Genomic DNA, 15,769 nt, shown 5'->3' with positions numbered 1-15,769 from the left:
AAAGGAAAAATGGTGAATTGGAGGTGGGGAGATCTGGCAGATACCGACATCACCGGGTGATCAGGGTGAGTATCTGAGTGGTGGGACTGGTAGACACTGTGTACCTGCTAATGTGACGCCCTGAGAAGAGCAGAGTATCCTGCCAAGAACATAAGAGCTGAGTCTGGTTCTGAAGAAACACCTGCTAGGTCCAGGTTGAGAGTCGTCTGCAGAAGGTAAGACCTGCACTCAGAGATCTGCACAGCTGCAAGGACTCTAGGGACAGGGAGAGTCTGAGGAACTCTTCTAGGAAAGACGTGACAAGTGCATTTAGCATGAAACAACAAGGTCCTACTGCACAGCACAGGGAACCACCTTCAATACCTTGTAATAACCTATGATGAAAAAGAATATATATAACTGAATCACTGTGTTGTACACCAGAAACTAACGCAACGTTGTAAATCAACCATACTTCAATTTTTAAAAATGAAGATAAAAGTAAATCAATAATTAAATTTAGCATGGACCCTAGATCAGACAGAAAAAAAAAAAAGAGAGAGACATTTGGGGGATAACTGATGAATGGGCTCTGTGGGCTGGGTGGTGGTTTATACCAGCGTCAACTTCCTGTGCAATGATTTATTTTATGTGTCAAGTTGACTGTGTTAAGGGATGACCAGGTAGTTGGCAAATCATTATCTGGGTGTGTCCATGAGGGTGTTTCTGAATTTGAATCTGAATCCGTAGACTGAGTAAAGAAAACCATCCTCACCACTGCGGTTGGGTATTACCCAGTCTGCTGAATGACTGACAGAGCAAAAAGGCAAAAGAAAAGTGAGTTTGCCCTTTGGCTTAAGCTAGGACACACATCTCCCACTGCCTTCGCACAGCAGATCGCCTGCTCTCAGGCGACTGAATTAAACTGCATTTCCTGCTTCTCCAGCTTGCAGATGTGGGACTTCTCAGTCCCCATCACCCATGAGCCAATTCTTATAATAAGCTTCCTCTTATATATATATATATATATCCTATTGGTTCTGTTTCTTTGGAGAACTCTGACTAATCCTAATGCCATGGGGATATAGAAAAATATTATATTTATTTTCTCTTTGCCAGACCCCTGTGACATTAGTTCAGGGAAAGGGCCCCCATTCCAAGGGCTGATTTATTAAAAATCAACCAGGGCAAGAGGCAAATGATTCAGTGATGTTCTATACCTGATCCCTCACTCTGGCCTTCTATAACTAGTTACTCTCAAGAGCTCTGAGCCTTGACGCTGGGTTTCTAGCTCTCCTCAGGAAGTGAATGCCTCTCACTGACTCCACGGTCCACCTTTGGTGGACATGGTCTGAGTCCATCTGGGAGCAGCTCCAGACTTTCTGAAGAGGAGGGGCTTTGAGGCAGCCTGCCTGAAAGGGGAGGCCAGGGGGCTTGCCTTAATAAAGCTGCATTTACAAAGTAAGGACACTGCTTTTATTTAGATTGCATGTTTGTTTGGAGAGCCTCTGGGCAAACCCGTGGGACTCACGGAGGGGCTGAAATGCTCTCCAACCCAGCTCTGCCACCCACAAGCCATCTCTTGATGATACCACTGAATCTGCACGTGGCTGAGTCAAGAACAGGGCTAGTAGGACCTCCAGCCTAAAGTCCCAGGGAACAATAAAAACATAGGGTCAGCTGATGAGTAATTGGGGGTGGGGGGCTGACTAACATCATTAGGAAGGGGTGGGGCTGGCCGTACCTGGCAGGTTGTTTTCCTGAGTGACACCCAGTCTGGCCCAGGCTAAGGTGTGTGAATGATTCACATCTGAGGAGGGGAGGCAAGGCCCATGGGAGCAGGGAGGTGTGAGAGGACATGGGCAAGGGAGGAGTTCAAGGCAGCCAGGACAGGAGGCTAGGGGCCAGGTGCCGCAGGGGTTATGCCCAGAGATGAAGAGGGAAGAGGAGGAGGCCACCAGCCAGGGGAGGATGGAGGGGGCGAGAATGACCCGGGAAGTCAGAACCTTCCTCTCGCTGGGTGCTACTCTCCTGGCTTGCCACGCAGGTCAGGCAGAGAGCAGCTGCATCTTGCAGGCTGAATTAAATCATTAGCTTAGTTGTTTGGGGCAGGAGAGGGCGGGGTTTAGTGTCAGCTGAGTCAGTTTAGTGCTTCGCAGTCAGTTTAGTTATCGTGCTCTAACCTCAGAGACCCTAGATAGTAAGAAGACATCGGCCAGTGAGGATGGCACAGGGTCCCCCAATGTCTGATGATGGCTATTTCTGCTCTCCTCTGACTCCCTGGCTGGTTAGTTAGCACTCTGTTTTTGTTCACTAAAAACTGAGAAAAGCAGACAGTACAGGTAATCCTAAGAGGGAAGTAAAACTTCTTTGGAACTTCAATCATAGGGCATAGGTCATGTCAGTCCTGAAACTATCTTCCACTCATATTTCCCACGGAGCAGTTTCTCAACCTTTGGCAGGATTTCCTCCTTGAAAACCCATTCGATATCAGAGGGCAGGAGAGAGGGGTGTGGCAGCAATGTCCAGTTGGCATGTCCAACACCCACATGGAGATCCAACCTACCACCCCCTTCAGCCTGCCTGGGGTGTCCCAAATCTGGAGGCCCTGTCTCTTTAATTCCCATATTTATCTGGCCTTCGCCAGGTACAAAACTCTTTCACATTTGTGATTTAAAAGGACGCAACACAGCCCATGCAGGTAGACAGAAGAGGAATTATTATCTCCATTGTGTGAATGAGAAACCTGATTCATAGATGATAAGCAATTCATTTCAGGTCACGAGAGTGCACAAAAATGGGGCTGGGATTAGAACCCAGACCCCTGTAAACCAAACAGGGCCTCCGCTTCTCTAGCCCAGCACTATAAAAGCACAAACTCGGGGCTTCAGCGAACAGCTGTCCAGTCCTCATCTCCATCTCTCCCAACTGAGGCAGAACTAAGTTCCAGGGGACTCCTCCACATGCATACAGAACCCCGATGGAGGGACAAAGGATGAGCAAGGCCCGAGAGGGGGCAGCCCAGTATCCACAGGAGGAATGAGGGAGGACAGAGCAAAAGGACTACGGCCAGAAAGAAGGAAAGCAAGTAAAGAAAGCAAGCAGAATGTCTGCAAGTCACCCATCATCTGTCTTTGCACTCACGCTGGTACAGTGTACATTTGCACCATGTTTACAGAAATGTCCACACTTTCGTGTTTATCTGGGAGGAAAAGAGGGCAACCAGCAATTAAGGAGTACTTCCTGGATATCAGAGACCCTGCTAAGTGTTTTCTCTGTTCATCTTGGGAGGAGGAGAGAATCTTCAATTTTACAGATGAGGAAATTAAGGCCTAGAGAGGTGAAGCAAGGTATCTGAGGTCACAAAGCGTGGCCTGGAACAAAGGCTGGTCTGACTGCAAAGCCCTGCTCTTCTCTTTACAAACCACACTAATGATGCCTTGGGCCTGGTCTCTGCCATTTCGAACCTTGCAATCAGACTTAACCACTCTGTTGGGTATAATCACAGGCCAGAAAGCATTTGGAACTAATGTATACTCCAAGGAGAATGGCTAATGGGTAATTTGAGTTATAGTAATTCCCATTTGAGTTACAGCGATTCCCTCTGCCACAGCCCAAAGAAATGAGGGGTTGGGCTTCAGTTATGGTGGATTTCTGCTCCTTGTCAGAAGACAGAAAAATTCGGATTGAGGCAGCCAGCCTCGGGCATGTGTGCACTGCTTTGAGAGTAGGGACCTTGGTTGCTGTCTGGCTACAATGCTGTGTGTGCATTGGTTCCTCTGTGCCTGTGTGTTTTGGAAAAACGAGAATTAGCATGCAGATTTTCAAATAGGTTCTGACAAACGTACATGAGAAACAATTCCATATTTGAATGTTTTCATTTCTGTCTTCATTCACAGAAAACATACACAGATCTGTTCTATCAAACTAAAAGAGCCAGATACCTAAATAGATCTGACCTACTATAAAGAGGCTGGTAGCTGATGTATCATTTGTCAGATTCAGAAAAGCTATGTGTCATTTGTAGTTAAATCAAAGCTACAAAGTTTTGAATTCTAAAGACAACGAAAACAAGAAAAATGAGCCAAAAGAATCTGTTTTCCTAGTTACATGGTAGTGACAATCATCCAGATGATTGGATGTCCAGTCCCTACATGATACAGTCATACAGTTTCATGACACAAGGGACAACTCCAGAAGCTTATCTCAAGTACATAAGCCTCGCTGGTAGGGTTTGCTTGCTGGTCTTTTTAGAATGGCCCAGTTTGTTTAGACAAGCATGGTGTTAACAGAGCCTAGGTTGTGTGTTTCTATCTGTATCACTTCTGGTCAAAAATAGAGGAAAATTCTGTTCACTGGGCTCAGATCACACAAAACTGAATCAAATGCGTCACCAGAAGAAGGGTTAGCAGCCACTGATAGGTAGTTCACTGGAACATCCAACAATGCTTCTTTGGAAAATCCGAAACATTCATTAATGATACGCTGTGCGATGCATGAAATGATAACCTATTTGTAAGAAAGGGATCATCTGTTTGTGACTGGCATTTACTTTATTCTCCGACTTAAAACAAACAAACAAACAAACAAAAAAAAAAAACAAGAACTGTGAGGAGCAAAGACCCTTAACTTCTAAAGTAACATTCCAAGGCCAGGTAACAGTCTGGGAGGCAAAGGAGTAGGGAGGGACAAATGCACTGCAATGACAGAAACAGAACGGGGGAAACGTTTCGTGAAAAATACTCGGTTTAGAAATGACCTACAATTGCTTTTGAGGGCAGTTTTAACTATTACCTTATAAGACTAAATTGTTTCCAATAGTCACAGTCACTCCTCAAAGTACTTGCTTGAGAAACTTCCAATTTTAGGTAGTCGCAACTTGCTGAGGGAAGGCAATAAAGTAACACTGCTACCGAACAAAGCACTCTTGTCTGCCAGGTGGTGAAGGGGATCGCGGGGACCGGCACTTACTCTCAAAGCACAACCCCCAACAGTGTTCCTAGTTAGTTCATAACAACCATAATAACCATTTCCCGACTCTTCGGATGCCTTGCCCGGTTCGAACTGTCCCCGAGCTGACACACCACCGCGCCGAGAGTAGATGAGGCTGAAAAATGTTACATCCCTAGGCTTCATGGGAGGAACCTCAGTTCAAGACCGACGGCTGTTGAGACCGAGTTTGGAAAAGTAGCACCTGTGCAAAAGCAGAGCGGAGCCCGCGCGGGACTCTCCGCGCCTCGGCGCCCAGCCCTACAGCCCGCAGCAGCCGCGGACGCAGCGCGGGTTTTGCATCTTGACTGCTTTTCACCCCTAGAGGGGGAAAAGATAGACGGAAGGGGCAAGGTGGGCCACTCGCCACCCCCAAAGTACTTGTCCCAGGTGCCTGAAATGAGTCTGGGGCCCGGGCCAGGCTGGGCCCGGTGGAGGTGCGCCCCGGCCTCCCCACGCGCCCCGGCCCGCCCGCCGGAGCTCCAGGAACCCTCCCCGCGCCCCACTCACCGCTCACGCTCGCCCGCGCCGCCGAGCCCGGGAGCGGGGACCCCTGCGGCTGCCGCATGCCCTCGGAGCCGAGCGCGACGGAGCGACCGGGGGCCGGGCTCGAGGATCGCCAGAGGACAGGACGGGCGGCGGCGCGCCTCCTCTGCAGAGGCGGCTCAGAAGCGCCCGGAACCCGAGGAAAGTTTGGCGGAGCGAGGGGTGGTGCCCAGGGGGCGGAGGGGCGCGTCCCACCCAGCCCCGCCCCGCCTCTCCCCGCCCCGCCCAGCCTGGGGTGGCCGACCGTTCCCACGAGAGAGCGCCCCCCACCGGCGAGGCACGGATCAGCGCGCGGGGGCGCTAGCGCAGATGCCTTTCTGCCTGAGACTGGTCCCCAGGAGGGTGGCCTGCCTCCAGAAGATGGCACCCACTAAGGGACCGCTAGCACCCACAGGCCCTACAGAGCCATACCTCGGAGCCCCATTTTAAAGCACTGTCCATCTGTCCCTCTGTCCCTCTCTCCTCACACTGCTGAGAGAGATTTGTTTGAAGTGGCTTAGGGAAAGTGCACACCCCACATGGGAGGCAGGTTCACGGCCAGGCTGATCACTTGCTCTAAAACTCGAACCCCAAAGCTATCCGAGCAGCGCAGGTATCCCCAGAGGCCAAGGGTGTTCCCGTGCATTTGGCCTGGGGCCTTTCCTAAGCACCTTTTTATTGAAACAGAAAACAAACAAACAAAAAATATTTAAAGTTCTTGTAAGAGAATTCTGGGCCTCTTAGGGTAAATAGTCTTGGATAATTTGTTTTTCAAAGCTGAAATCTAAAGCCTCCACTGACCCACCTTTGGTAAAGAAGAAAGATGCAAAGTGAAACAGTGTTTGTCATGAAGCCTGTTCTCTCTGAACTCTATAAAGCAAAAAAGCACATACGTGCAAAGAGACTGGTTTTCCCAGTGACCTCACAGAAGGAAATACTGTAAGATGAGGTCCTTCCTACTGGCACTTTGAAACCTAGGAAGCACTAAGAGCATACACTCAGATGGCTTCCTGTAGCCCTTTGCCATTCATTCCTTCATTTGTTCATTCATCATTCATTCAGTGTTGATATTGGGCCCTTCTGTATGCCAACTAGGAACTATATCCCAGGAAACAATCTGGATAGTAACCTGCCTCTTACCATCAAAGAAATTCTGCTCTTTCTGACAATAATGTTTCTTTTTTAATACCTGACTGCCTCAATGGCCAATTTTATTACAAAGAACAGTATCAAAATATACGAATCTGTTTAAGAACAACCAAGAAATGCAGCTTTTTTAAAAGGCCAAATGAGAAAGCAACTTCCCTCTGACCATCCCCCTGGAGCAATGGGCCGACGCAGGCAGGGCCACATGTCCAGGGCATCAGTCTGAATAATTTAAAGGACAGGTGTGTCTTCCGACTCTGGACACCTGTTGTAAATCTTCATGGGAGGGCAGCTTTGTTGGATTTTCTTCTGTGACTTCGTTCTCTGCTGGCTGGGTCTACACACAAGCATCCTTGCCCTCCTCCAAGCCATCAGGACACACACAGATGCAGACATAACTCCCAGACGGGCATGTTGTAGCTGTTCTCTGTTCTTCCTCATACGAACTTTTTCCACAAGTGAGCACTTGTCGATATCTGTGCACTGGCCGCTCTCTTTCGTGTAGCCAGGGAGACAATAATGTTTTAGTAGTGTTTTATTCCTTATACAATGGGCCTCATCCCTTAGGCCATGACAGCCTGGTGTGCCTGAAACCTTCACAGCGATTGGGCTATATTTTGATCAGCCCATGCCCAGATTATTATTGCTTCACCAGGATGTGTAGAAAATGACTGTAGTGTCTTCCAGTTGAACTGTGTAGAAAGGGCTACAACTCACAAACCTAGTGCTAAAGAAAGCTCATGTTTAGCAGAACAAGCAAAACTCTTGCAGATGACGTATGAGAAGGAGGCCAGGGGAGTGAAGAGCTCGGCTCACACAGCATGGTGCTGACGGGCACGGTGGTGAGCACAGTAATTCTTAACAACCAGCACTTAGCAAATGCTTAACTCAACAAATGTGTATTATGTGCAGTGAGTGAGTTGTTGTAGGCTGGACTGGGAACTGTAAACAACACTTAGAGCCCTCTCTTTGCTGGGAAATTTGTATCAAGTTCCAAACAACTTATTTGCAAAGGCACATTGGAAAACATTATGTTGTAACTGGGGAACTTCCTGGACTGGAGCATTGCAAAGGAGAACAGGGGTTCTGTAAAGCCAGGTGTAATTACTTTTTACCTTTACCTTTTTAGGATTCATACATAAGGTATGAAGGGAGAAGGAGAAGGGAGAAGGAAATATGGTGAGCTGTGTTGCAAAAGGAAAAACCTTATAGCTAGATGGTTTTTAGCAAATGTGACTCCGATCTGAGCAGAAGACAAGGAAATGATATAGGAAAGAGATGCAAATAGGAAGAGCCAGGGAGCACATCCGGTGTACTGACCTACAGGCAGAAACAGCAGAAAGGGGACCAGAGGCAAAGGGCAAGTAGAGAGAAAGATGTGGCCCCGAACCCTAGTTTTTAGAAAGAAACTCAGGGATTGTCCACCAGAACCTTCTTTAAGTCCTTGTAGGGTCTGTGGTGTCTCACTTCTCTACCAAAATGGTTTTTTTTATTAGTAAAACCAAATTAAAATTAACATCAAAAATGATGAACACAGAGCCTGAGGGTACATTTCGCCTTCAAGATCACTGGCTGGAAAGTCATCCAAAACTTTTTCAACAAACCTTTGCTGGTGAGCTTCCTGTACACAAAGTGTTGTATTTTGTGTTCCTGGGGACACAATGATTTATAACATTGTTTCCATAAGGGGAAAGAGGAGGGTATTCTACAGTGCTTGATGGAAAAGAATTCTGATGGCTGAAGGAACAATTATGGCCTTGGAGAATGTGTGTCAGCCAGCATTTACTTGGCAGGGAATAAATGCTGCAAAATAAACAAATAAGCAAATAAAACTAAAAACAGGCCAGCCACCTGCCACAGTGAGAAGCGATGCGGGACACAGGCATGGCTTCTCTTTCTCAGGATTTATGAAAAGAGGCTCGTGTTCATCTGCCCCCAGCTCAGCGTGGACTTCCAGTTGTCTGGGCAGGAGCTCATACCTTTGTCATTCTTAACTCTGGGAAGTATCTGAACTGAATCTCTGTTCAGTTTTGTTCATCTGTGCTAGTTAGCGATAAGGGTGCCCACAGCAGGTCAATGGTATGAGGAGGTGGGATGGTAGCTATAAAGTTTAAGGTGGGAGTGGAACCTGAAAGACAGTGGGCTAGAAGGTTCTGAGGAAAGCCTGAGCAAAAGGTTAACCCTTTAGAAACCAAAGGAGAAGAGAGATGGCACTAGTAAGGTGATGGCCATGTAGAGTATCTCTCAATTGCACGTCACATTTCGTGGAAAGCAACAGAGAGTCACAGAAATAGTCCCCAAATACCAAAACATCAGAAATCAGCATCAGCTTAAGTTCATTTAGACTGAGCGAGCCATCTCATATCACATGTGCAAGTCATTCAACAATACTTCCTAGATATTCATCCCATGACTACTTCATTCAGCATGTTTTTACACTTGAGAAAAGCGTGACCAGTTTTGAAAATAAAAGTCGTGATGGAGGTCTTGCTCTAGCAGATGGGAAAACACATTATAAAACCATAATAACTAGGATGCCCCACGACCCAGATTTGTGATTTGTGAAAGATGGTGCTTTTGAGTGTCGAAGGGTTAAATGCAGAAAGACGCTGAACATAAAGGTTTGGGGCTTTTTTCCCCCATAAACAATTAACTAGAAGAAAACAGATGAACAACCAGACCACCCTCCCTGAAGGCTAGACCAGATCCTCCTGACTGGGGAGGAGAATTTGAACTACAGAAGAAGCAACACTGTTGGCCTCGAGTGTGAAGCTGCTGACTTCTCACAACTCCTCAGGCTAAATTATTGCAGAAACATAGATCCTTCTCTTAAGAACCCAGGGCCAGCGTGGTCAATGGTATTATTTAAAAGCATAAGCTGCCCCTCCCTCGGGAAGAATCATGCTTCTCTGCTTATCCATTTGGCTTGCTTGGGTCAATAAAGTGTGAGCTGGACTACTAGCCAGCACAAAGTCCACCCTGTTCTCTCTTCCTCTCCCCTGATATCAGCAGTGTCCCAGATCCAGGCGGTTCCATCAGCCTGGATCCAGGAGTGAGGAGGGCATGGACCCGCAGCACCATGCCTGACCCAGGAATGACGTATCAGTGAGAAATAAGCCTTTGTCCTTTTAAGCCACTAAGATTTGAGGAGCATCTGTCACCACGGCATAGCCTAGCTTATCCTGATTAACACATGGAGGCGTACTGTGCCCTGCCATGCATCTGCGACTTGGGCAGGAAACACTCTGGCATGTGTGCTCCACGGCACAGTGTTAAGGGAACAGCGATATTGAAGTGGTGGCATGGCATAGCCAGACAAGAGGAACCGAATCCACCATCTGATTTTCTGTGGGCCTCACACTGACGCAGAGCGGCAGAAGTCGGTTCTGTGTGGGAAAGGACCTAAGGGGAAATACTGGCAGTGAGTGCACCAGGGACAGAGCTGCATCCAAAGATCAGGATGGGGAATCACCTCTTAAAAAAAAGTGTGCTACATGTCCATTCCCACCCATTCCACCTCAACACCTGAACGTTAACCCGTCCCTTCTGGACTTAGATGCCACAACAGGGAGAAAATGGGAGGGGCAGAAGCCTAAGAATAAACTTCAAACGACCCAGACTGCTGAATGTGCCTGTCAGGGATAGAAATCGCAGGTTCAGGGTAGCATTTAGATCCACTTGTAGAGAAATAGTTATGTTTGTCTGCCTGTGTTTGCAGCCTGAAAAATATGGACATAGTCCACCAAGATACTTTAAGAACACATTATGGGGTTGCAGATATTCAGCCACCGCAGGGAGCTGAGGGTCTAGGCAGGCCAAGCCGAAGCCATGCGTGGGCAGTGAGAACACCTTATACAACAGGCTAACTTCTGCTCTCAAACCCGACACTCAAGCGATGACTAGATATTTGCCCCCTCTGAGAAGTCATCAAGAACCTGCTACTAGCGATACTGCCAGCTGCACAAATATTTATTCTGGTAAACCTGAAAAGAAAAAGCAAATAGTTGTAAATAAATCTTGTTAAAATTTTTTGCATTCCACGCACTAAACTTTTTTCCTTGTTTCGCAAAAGAAAGCTGTAATATGACACTAACATTCTCATCTCCGGAATTGATTTTTTTCAATTGGATTTGATAGAAACTGGCCAGTTTAATATTGAATGTTTTGGTATAATTTGCTTAAGAACTCAGTATACTAAAACATGAATGGACATTAAAAGCAATCTGAGCTATTAACCTTTTTAGTCTGTTTAAAATAGAGGATTGAGTCATTCAAAATGGAAGCTCAAAAGCTGAGAAGTTTTCATTCTTTTTTTTTTAATGTAGTAAAGTTTGAGACCGAAAAAAATAACATAAAATAAAACAAGATTCTGTAATTTAATGAAAGAAGCACATTGTAACAATTACATAATTTTATACTCGGCTTTGCAATCATTAATAAATGTTTTTCTTACCAACAAGAAAACATGTCATGATAAATTATTTTTCTATAACTGAAGATATTCTAGGAGGCTCAATCCTCTGTTCACTTTTAATTTCGAGGACATGGCTTACTTTGATCATGTTGTGTTGTGGGGGGAATGAATACAGTGAAGGCAGAGGACAGTGAGGGGGAAACATGAATATTAGTAAGAACAATGACTTGTGTGTGTTGGGGTAAGTAGTAACTAAATAAAAATTGTGAAAACCAAAAAGATAAAAATGAGACATGTTATAAGACTTTATCTTAGGAGATTGTATTAATGAAAGTACCTATAACTTCTGACTTGCTGTTGAGTTCAAAAGCTTTCATGTGCTCCCCGCTTTCACTATTTACACAGTCTTGGTCAGTTTCACTTAGTCTCTCATCTATAAATGGAATAAGGTACCTTCTTCCAACTGCAGTGAAAGTTAAAAAGGGATAATCTACTATAGTAATTTTTTAAAGATAAGATTATTACTAGAAAAATAAAAGTTATTTCATGATGTTTAAATGGTCATTCATTAAATAACAGACATTCAAAATGTATGAAATAGAAATGAACAGAGGGAAAAAAAGAAAGAAATGAACGAGGGGGGAGGATATAGCTCAAGCGGCAGAGTGCATGATTAGCAGGCACGAGGTCTTGGGTTCAATCCCCAGTATCTCCATTAAAAAAAGAAAAAACTAAAAATAAATAAATAAATAGACCTAATGACTTCCCCCCAAAAAATAAAATAAAAAGTACATACATTTTTTAAAAAGAAATGAACAGAACTAGAGGAGAAGCAGACAAATCCATACTCAAGTTGGAGATTTTATCATCTGTTTCTCAGTAATTTATAGGTTAGATAGACAAAAAAAATCAATTACAGATCATTTGAACAACACTATCAAGCAACTTGACCAAGTTGGCATTTATTAAATGTTATACCATCAACTACAAAACACATGTATTTAAGTGCGCATGTAACAGTCACAGGTAGACCTTATTCTCAATCATAAAACAAGTTGCAATAAACTAAGAGGACTGAAATTATCCTTTGGCCAAAATGGTAATAAATTATAAGCCAATAAAAAAAGATACCTAGAAAATCCCCTAATATTTGGAAATTAAGCCACATACATAAAAATGACCTGTGGATCAAAGAAGAAATCACAAGAGAACTTAGAAAATACTTGGAACTGGATGATGATGAAAACATCACACTCAGGATGTATGGGCTGCACCAAAGCAGTATTTAGAGGGAGGTTTATAGCTTTAAATCCTGATAGTAGAAAGAAATAAAGTTTAAAAATCAATGACCTAAACTTTCACCTTGAAAAGCTTGAAAAAGAAGAGCAGAAGTTCTCTGGGCCCCTTTCCAGTGACTCCAACACTGATTTCTCTCACCACACCTTAGTTTTCTTTGCTCTAGAACTTCATGTAAATAGCTCCGTCTCCTATGCCTGGCTTCTTTCATTCAACTTAACGCTTTTGATGTTCATCCCAGTTGCTGCAGTGTCAGTAGTTCACTACTTTTTGTTGTTGTTGTGGAGTAGTATCTCATTGCGTAGATGTTAAAAAATGTATCCATTTACCTGTTGATGGACATTTGTTTCCAGTTTTTGGCTACTACAAATAAAACTTGTCTGAATACCGCTATATATGTCTTTTGTAGACATATGTTCTCAGTTCTCTTGAGTAAATAAATAACCACAAGAGCAACTGCTGAGTCATGGGGCAGGTGTATGTTTCAATGTGTAAGAAATGGTCAAACAGGTTTTCAAAAGGTTTTACCATTTTACACTCTTCTTGACAATGTATGAGACTCCCAGGTGGTTCACTTTTTGCCAATGTTTGATATTCAGTCTTTCTAATTTTAGTCGCTGTAGTGTGTATGAAGTGGTGTCTCATGGCAGTTTTAATTTCTGTTTTCCTGATGATTTTTGATCATCTTTTTATGCCCTTACTAGCCATTAATTTATACTCTTTTGTGAAGTATCTGTTCAAGTATTTTGCCCACATTAAAACTGGGTTGTTGTTTTATTATTGTTCTTGTGTCAAAAAGTAATCACAAAATGCCTAATTATCTAATAATAACTAGAAATTGTATGAGACTTGCCTAAGATTCTACCCAGAAGGCAGGAAAAAGACCAGATCATACATGAGGCTTAGAAGGGATTTGGGGGAAAGATTAAATTTATATTTTGTTTACACCTTACTAAGTCCAGCTCACACAAGAAATTGAAAATATAGCAAGACGCTTTAAAAATAGGTCAGTATAAAAAGAGAACCAAAAAGAACTTCTAGAAATGAACATTTGAGTTATTGAAATAAAAATAGACTCAATGAACCACTTCGACAAAAATTTTAAAACCGCCAAAGAGAGAATTAATGAACATAAAGATATGTCTAAAGAAATTCATTACACTATGGCAGAAAGAAAAAGGGGATTAAAATATGAAAGAGAGATTAAGAGATACCAAAAAGAGAATGAAAAGGTTCGATAGGTTTCTAATCAGAGTTTCAGAAAGCCAGATAAGAGAGAATGGGGAGAAAGAAATACTACTTTTTAAAACTAATAACTAGTATTTTTCAGAATTGAAGAAAGACAAATTTTCTGATTCAAGAACCACAAGTATCTCAAACAAGTAAATTTAAAAATACACACACACACACAGACACAGACACACACACACACACAGAAGTAAATCTGAAAAGCAACCAGTGATAGACTGATAACAATTCTTAACAACAAGAGACCACAAAGTGGAAGAGCATTGCCATTAATTTCCAGCTAAAGGATTACATATTGAAAATTAAGGGTGAAATAAAGATTTTTTTTAAATGAAGACTGAGAATGAAAGAGCTACAAACGGAAGAAGGAAATTAAACCCAGAAAGAGGAAGTGTTTGCAAAAAACATTTATACTAAAATAAGTGATAAAAATAAGAATAATTCTGAATAAACATGCCTACACCAGATGATAAGTAAAAACAAGCATTACTGAGGGAAGGGAATTAGAAAACAGAAGAAAATCATGTAAGACAGTAAATGGAAAATGAGTGTGACCTGAAGCAAACGATCTAAGGTTCTCATAAACAAGATTGTACTATATAGCAAGGGAAATATATACAAGATCTTGTGGTAGCTCACAGCGAAAAAGAATGTGACAATGAATATATGTATGTTCATATAAAACTGAAAAATTGTGCTCTACACTGGAAATTGACATATTGTAAACTGACTATAAATCAATAAAAACAAAGTTAAAAAAAAAGAGGGAAAAAAGATTTTGGGAAAAGATTTTGATTAACTTTATATTTTTCTAAATCAGGTAAAAGTTTCAAAATTTAAGGGTAAATATTAAAAGAAAAGAAATAGAAGAGAATAAAGAAAACCTCCATTAATCCAACAGAAAGCAGGGAGAACAAACAAGAAAAAAAGAGCATAATTTGTAAATTAACATTGTAGAAATACATCCAAATATATCTGTTGTTACAGCAATGTAAACAACATAAACTATTCAGTTTAAATATAGATGCTATTAAGTGAGCCAACAAATCTGGTTACATGCTATTTGAATGAGATATATTTAAGTTATAATAATAAGAAACAGATACTAAGCGAAGACTAATGAAAAGAAAGCTTGTGCAACTCTAATAACAAAAGAGACCTTAAGGCAAAAAGTGTTACGATAAAGAGAACTGCCACATATATAAAAGAAATTATTCTCCAAGAAGTTACTGTGCTAAAAAGCACAGTTTTGTCTATAGAACTGTTTTCTCCTTTCAGTGCAATCTTTAGAAATTTTATTTCTACTGGAAAAAAAAATAACCCCTTTCTAACCCACCTCCTTAATAAATCAGATCTAGAATTACTAAGTTTTGTTCTTTTATGTCTCCTTTTTAATTAATCCCATAACAATCTAAAAGGTGTTGAGCCGCTTACAATTTCCAGCCATGTCAAAAGAAAAGCAAATCATGTTAGGTGCTCGTATTATTTTATTTATTAAATCCTAATTGCAAAAATCAGCAACAGGATTTATAGATTTAAGTGAGGGCTCTCAGCAGGTTGGGAACATTGATTCTAGTATATTAGCAATTATATTAAATATTAAAAATTATAAAAGAAATGTAAGTTTCCAGGCAGAACACTAGGTAGTTTCAGAAACTGAGTTCTTCTCATGCCAGGTTTCAGATGCATTTCCTATAATGAATGCATGGGCTTTTCAATTAACTTTATTTAGTCTGTTTGTGAAAGAATATAATTTCTCCATGTATAAAATAGGGATAATAAAACTTGTTCTACCTAGTGCAGGGTTATCGTGAGGATAAAACTAAAAAATAAATGTGAAAGCCCTTTGCAGACCTTTTAGTGCTGTGTAAATGTAACTTATTACTATGAATCCCTGGTCTTATGATGGATCATAAAAAGCTTTACCCCTCCTTTCTTGAGCATGCCTGCAAAATCTCAATTACCTGTCATTGTGCTTTGCTTAATCTTTAAGGGTAAAGCTTCTCCCACGTACATGAATATATGCAAATAATGGCCCCGGAAAACAAGTCTCACCATTCACCTTTCTCTCACTGGAAACGCACACACTAGAGTTACATACACCAAAGAGAAGGAAAACTTGCTTCAGTGGGTAGTGGAAAGAAAAAATTCTTAGTAATGGGTTTTGTAGCT

At 42.5% G+C, this 15,769-nt stretch overlaps 1 protein-coding gene across 1 annotated transcript in view; it reads right to left on the bottom strand.

Moving 5' to 3' along the window:
• Positions 1–5,537, bottom strand: part of LPAR3 (lysophosphatidic acid receptor 3) — a 75,467-nt gene extending 69,930 nt beyond the window's left edge. Inside the window, exon 1 of the mRNA XM_031465496.2 lies at positions 5,479–5,537. The gene's annotated coding sequence lies outside the window, so the exon portion shown is untranslated. The remainder of the gene's footprint in view (positions 1–5,478) is intronic.
• Positions 5,538–15,769: the final 10,232 nt, after the last annotated feature.

This window comes from Camelus dromedarius, chromosome 14, assembly GCF_036321535.1.
Source record: "Camelus dromedarius isolate mCamDro1 chromosome 14, mCamDro1.pat, whole genome shotgun sequence".
NCBI lineage: Eukaryota > Metazoa > Chordata > Mammalia > Artiodactyla > Camelidae > Camelus > Camelus dromedarius.
The sequence above is the reverse complement of the archived record's forward strand: the minus strand, read 5'-3'. Positions and strand labels throughout refer to the sequence as shown.